We start from the raw sequence: 5698 nt of genomic DNA on the forward strand, positions 1-5698 counted from the left end.
AGGCTATTTGGGTGGAATTGAGAAGTGGGAAAGGTGTAGCAACTCTTATAGGGGTGTATTATAGACAGCCAAACGGGGAACGAGAATTGGAAGAGCAAATATGTAAGGAGATAGCAGATATTAGTAGTAAGCACAAGGTAGTGATTGTGGGAGATTTCAACTTTCCACACATAGACTGGGAAACACATTCTGTAAATGGGCTGGATGGGTTGGAGTTTGTAAAATGTGTGCAGGATAGATTTTTGCAGCAATACATAGAGGTACCTACTAGAGGAGGGGCAGTGCTGGACCTCCTGTTAGGAAATGAGATGGGACAGGTGGCGGAGGTATGCGTTGGGGAGCACTTCGGGTCCAGTGATCACAATACCATTAGTTTCAAGATAATTATGGAGAGGGTCAGAACTGGACCTAGGGTTGAGATTTTTGATTGGAGAAAGGCTAACTTTGATGCGATGCGAGATGATTTAAAAGGAGTGAACTGGGACATTTTGTTTTATGGGAAAGATGTAGAAGAGAAATGGAGGACATTTAAAGGGGAAATTTTAAGAGTACAGAATCTTTATGTTCCTGTTCGGTTGAAAGGAAACAGTAAAAATTGGAAAGAGCCCTGGTTTTCAAGGGAAATTGGACATCTTGTTCGGAAAAAGAGGGAGATCTACAATAATTATAGGCAGCATGAAGTAAATGAGGTGCTTGAGGAGTATAAGGAATGTAAAAAGAATCTTAAGAAAGAAATTAGAAAAGCTAAAAGAAGATATGAGGTTGCTTTGGCAAGTAAGGTGAAAGTCAATCCAAAGGGTTTCTACAGCTATATTAATAGCAAAAGGATAACGAGGGATAAAATTGGTCCATTGGAGAGACAGAGTGGACAGCTATCTGCAGAGCCAAAAGAGATGGGGGAGATATTGAACATTTTTTTTTCTTCGGTATTCACCAAGGAGAAGGATATTGAATTATGTGAGGTAAGGGAAACTAGTAGAGTAGCTATGGATACTATGAGGTTCAAAGTAAAAGAAGTACTGACACTTTTGAAAAATATAAAAGTGGATAAGTCTCCAGGTCCTGACAGGATATTCCCTAGGACATTGAGGGAAGTTAGTGTAGAAATAGCCGGGGCTATGACAGAAATATTTCAAATGTCATTAGAAACGGGAATAGTCCCCGAGGATTGGCGTACTGCGCATGTTGTTCCATTGTTTAAAAAGGGTTCTAAGAGTAAACCTAGCAATTATAGACCTGTTAGTTTGACTTCAGTGGTGGGCAAATTAATGGAAAAGATACTTAGAGACAATATATATAAGCATCTAGATAAACAGGGTCTGATTAGGAACAGTCAACATGGATTTGTGCCTGGAAGGTCATGTTTGACTAATCTTCTTGAATTTTTTGAAGAGGTTACTAGGGAAATTGACGAGGGTAAAGCAGTGGATGTTGTCTATATGGACTTTAGTAAGGCCTTTGACAAGGTTCCTCATGGAAGGTTGGTTAAGAAGGTTCAACTGTTGGGTATAAATGCAGGAATAGCAAGATGGATTCAACAGTGGCTGAATGGGAGAAGCCAGAGGGTAATGGTGGATGGCTGTTTATCGGGTTGGAGGCAGGTGACTAGTGGTGTGCCTCAGGGATCTGTGTTGGGTCCTTTGTTGTTTGTCATGTACATCAATGATCTGGATGAAGGTGTGGTAAATTGGATTAGTAAGTATGCAGATGATACCAAGATAGGGGGTGTTGTGGATAATGAAGAGGATTTCCAAAGTCTACAGAGTGATTTAGGCCATTTGGAAAAATGGGCTGAAAGATGGCAGATGGAGTTTAATGCTGATAAATGTGAGGTGCTACACCTTGGCAGGACAAATCAAAATAGGACGTACATGGTAAATGGTAGGGAATTGAAGAATAACAGTTGAACAGAGGGATCTGGGTATAACCGTGCATAGTTCCTTGAAGGTGGAATCTCATATAGATAGGGTGGTAAAGAAAGCTTTTGGAATGCTAGCCTTTATAAATCAGAGCATTGAGTATAGAAGCTGGGATGTAATGTTAAAATTGTACAAGGCATTGGTGAGACCAAATCTGGAGTATGGGGTACAATTTTGGTCGCCAAATTATAGGAAGGATGTCAACAAAATAGAGAGAGTACAGAGGAGATTTACTAGAATGTTGCCTGGGTTTCAACAACTAAGTTACAGAGATAGGTTGAATAAGTTAGGTCTTTATTCTCTGGAGCGCAGAAGGTTAAGGGGGGACCTGATAGAGGTCTTTAAAATGATGAGAGGGATAGACAGAGTTGATGTGGACAAGCTTTTCCCTTTGAGAATAGGGAAGATTCAAACAAGAGGACATGACTTCAGAATTAAGGGACAGAAGTTTAGGGGTAATATGAGGGGGAACTTCTTTACGCAGAGAGTGGTGGCGGTGTGGAATGAGCTCCCAGTGGAAGTGGTGGAGGCAGGTTCATTGGTATCATTTAAAAATAAATTGGATAGGCATATGGATGAGAAGGGAATGGAGGGTTATGGTACGAGTGCAGGCAGGTGGGACTAAGGGGAAAAAAAATTTGTTCGGCATGGACTTGTAGGGCCGAGATGGCCTGTTTCCGTGCTGTAATTGTTATATGGTTATATGGTTATATGGTTAAAATATAGATTTTTTCCATGCCGAACAATTTTTACTCGCGGACAATTTTCAGCATGCTAAAAAATACTCCTCGACCAAACTGAGGCCTTGAGTATGCGGAAACTTTTCTCGAGCATGAAGGAGAGTTACGTAGACCTCCTAGCACCACGTGTCGACCATGCTGCGAGTTTGAGTCTAGCGCAAACTCTTCTAAACTCGCAAATTAGGTCCCCGCATTGGGACAGGCCCTTAAGGTATATTCAATTCCTAAATGCACCACGAGCATTTAACTTTATTCATCACTGAAAGATGGAATATTTTCTGACGATCCATGGTTTAAGTTTTCTAAATTGTGCACAAGCTTCCTATTGAATTTGCATTGTATGTATTGCATGGCAGAAGAGAAATAGTGGAAAGAAAGTATCAAAAAGTATTTGTGAAACTAGCAAGTCATGAAGATCTAAATTGGTCTCAAAAAACAATAACTACCAAATGTTTTGCCAAGGGTACAGCATTTTTTGCTGTTTGATAATATGTAACTGTAATTGGGATGCTGCAACTAAATGTCAGTAAATTACATATCATATGGAGTTATTTGACATGGGAGACATCATTCTGAAATGTAAGCTCTGCGTTGACAATTTATAATAATAATCAAATCGGCCCCATTCCCCAACATTTTCCCTCAGGCCTGCAATTTCTTCTCCCTCTGATATATTTTTGCTTCCCTTCTGAGACTGATTTAACCACTACTCCCAACACCCTGTCAGTGAGTGAATTCCACAACCTGAATACTTGCTACTTTGCCTCATGGCTCGTTTGTCCATGGTTGGAGTGGATTTCCTTTATGATCTTGAACAATTCAGTCAAATCGGTCCTAAACTTTCTCTGCACTATTAAGAACAATCTTGGTTTCAATAATATGTCCACTTAAGTCTCATGTTCCCAAATCAATTTATTAAATATTTTATGCACCTCTTCCAAGGATCTCACCCTTACAAAAACATGTTGAGCAGAAGTGTATATGGTACTCGCGTTGTGGCTTAATCAGTGTTTATAAAGGTTTGGTTAAAACTCCTTGCTGCAATAACTCTGTGTAAAACCCTTTATGAATTTGTTTCAGAAGCTAGTCCCAGTGTGTTTGACAACTTTCAAAGGTCAAATCCTCTTGGATTCCTCTGTTCCTGTACATCATTTAGAATTCTCCCTTTTAGTCACCATTGTTTCTCCTCATTCCTTCTGACAACCTGTATCACGAGGAATTAAATTGAAATTCAACAGAGTTGCTGTGGTGCTGTTGTAATGTTCATCCTGTTACCATCTCAAATATTGTAAATTTACATCTGAAATAGTGCAATATTATAATTGCAACAGGTTTAACCAATGTACACAAACTGTGAGTTTCCATGGATCAAGAAAGCCGTGTAAATGTTGGTGGGCAGCTTGCAAAGATTTCAACCTGGAACATTCATCATCAAAAATTTCACAGCATTTCATTTTAACAATTTTGTTTTAAAGCATTATTAGAATGCTATGTCAGCCCCCTTGATGATGGCCAGTATATTTGTCATGTTTTAAGATTGTTTTCAGAAAGGCAGCCCCGAGGAACAATAAATGGTGTGGGACCTGGAAAATACAGAACTTGGTTACATAGAAACATAGAAACATAGAAATTAGGTGCAGGAGTAGGCCATTCGGCCCTTCGAGCCTGCACCGCCATTCAATATGATCATGGCTGATCATCCAACTCAGTATCCCGTACCTGCCTTCTCTCCATATCCCCTTAGCCACAAGGGCCACATCTAACTCCCTCTTAAATATAGCCAATGAACTGGCCTCAACTACCCTCTGTGGCAGAGAGTTCCAGAGATTCACCACTCTCTGTGTGAAAATAATATATTATATATACCAGATAAATAAATAGTTGTAGTTGTGGCCCGTACGGGGATCGAACCCGCGACCTTGGCGTTATTAGCACCACGCTCTAACCAACTGAGCTAACCGGCCCCACTGGCTAAGGTCCATGCTATCACGGGTGAAAAAAAATTATTCCCAAGCAAGGTTGCTGTTTACTGGCTGAGTGGAATTTTCTTTTGGTAACCTCATGCTTGCCATTTATCTGTCTTCATCTAACAAAAGCCTTTTGAAGTTGTCAATCAGTATGAAATATTAATACTGTGGTGACACATACCACTCTTGCTGCAATTGCAGCAGTAATCAGTTGCTACAAAAGCAGAGAAGCTTTGCGTAGGAGAGATGGCAATAAACATTCCACTGGAACAGTTTCTGCTTTCTACTGCTCGAATTCCGCTTCATTCACTAACAATCTTCAGCTAGAATGGGAAACCACAATTATAATCATCAAAAGTAAAGGATTCATGAATGCCCTCCAGCCTCTGTGAGGGATTTCAGAGGTCTAAGGGAGGGACAAATGTGAAGTGAAAATTAAAACGCTTGTATCATACTTCAAAGGTGTTGTTCCAATCACAAAGATCAGGAAAAGGGAGTAGTAAAACAGTGGATAGACACAGTGCTGGAGTAATTCTGCTGGACTGGCAGCATCTCTGGAGAGAAGGAATGGGTGACGTTTTGGATCGAGATCCTTCTTCAGACTGATGTAAAACTGTGGAGCAGTTTCACTCTTCGTCTCTCCTTTAATCTCTTGCCTTTGGCACATTTTGTCCATCTATCAATCAAAATCCCTCTCACCTGTATTCACCTATCACTTGCCAGGTTTTGTCCTACCCCCAGCTCGCTTTTCTCCCCCTTACTGCACTAAGGAAGGATCCCACCCTAAAATGTCATCCTGCCCATTCCCTCCCTGGTGATGCCTGAACCATTGAGATATTCCAGCACTTTGGGTTTTGACAAAAATCGGAAAACCTAGCTCAAATCCTACCAGCAGGAATTACATACTTTAATGCAGAATGCAGCATTTTCAGACTGGCCAATGTTAGTCGATTCATAAATTGATGCAATTGTTTATTTCTATACTGTTGTGAATTTAGATATAATCCTTCACCACTTTTGCTATTCAGAGTTAAACATATACTCAAGGAAGTTTCAAGTGACTGCTTAATGT

General features: G+C 40.3%; 1 non-coding gene across 1 annotated transcript; it reads right to left on the bottom strand.

The window, feature by feature from the left end:
• Window positions 1–4549: 4549 nt before the first annotated feature.
• On the bottom strand, window positions 4550–4623 carry trnai-aau (transfer RNA isoleucine (anticodon AAU)). Its single transcript has one exon. It is a non-coding gene; the product is annotated as a tRNA-Ile (tRNA).
• Window positions 4624–5698: the final 1075 nt, after the last annotated feature.

The sequence above is a fragment of the Leucoraja erinacea genome, chromosome 3 (genome assembly GCF_028641065.1).
Source record: "Leucoraja erinacea ecotype New England chromosome 3, Leri_hhj_1, whole genome shotgun sequence".
Classification (NCBI taxonomy): domain Eukaryota; kingdom Metazoa; phylum Chordata; class Chondrichthyes; order Rajiformes; family Rajidae; genus Leucoraja; species Leucoraja erinaceus.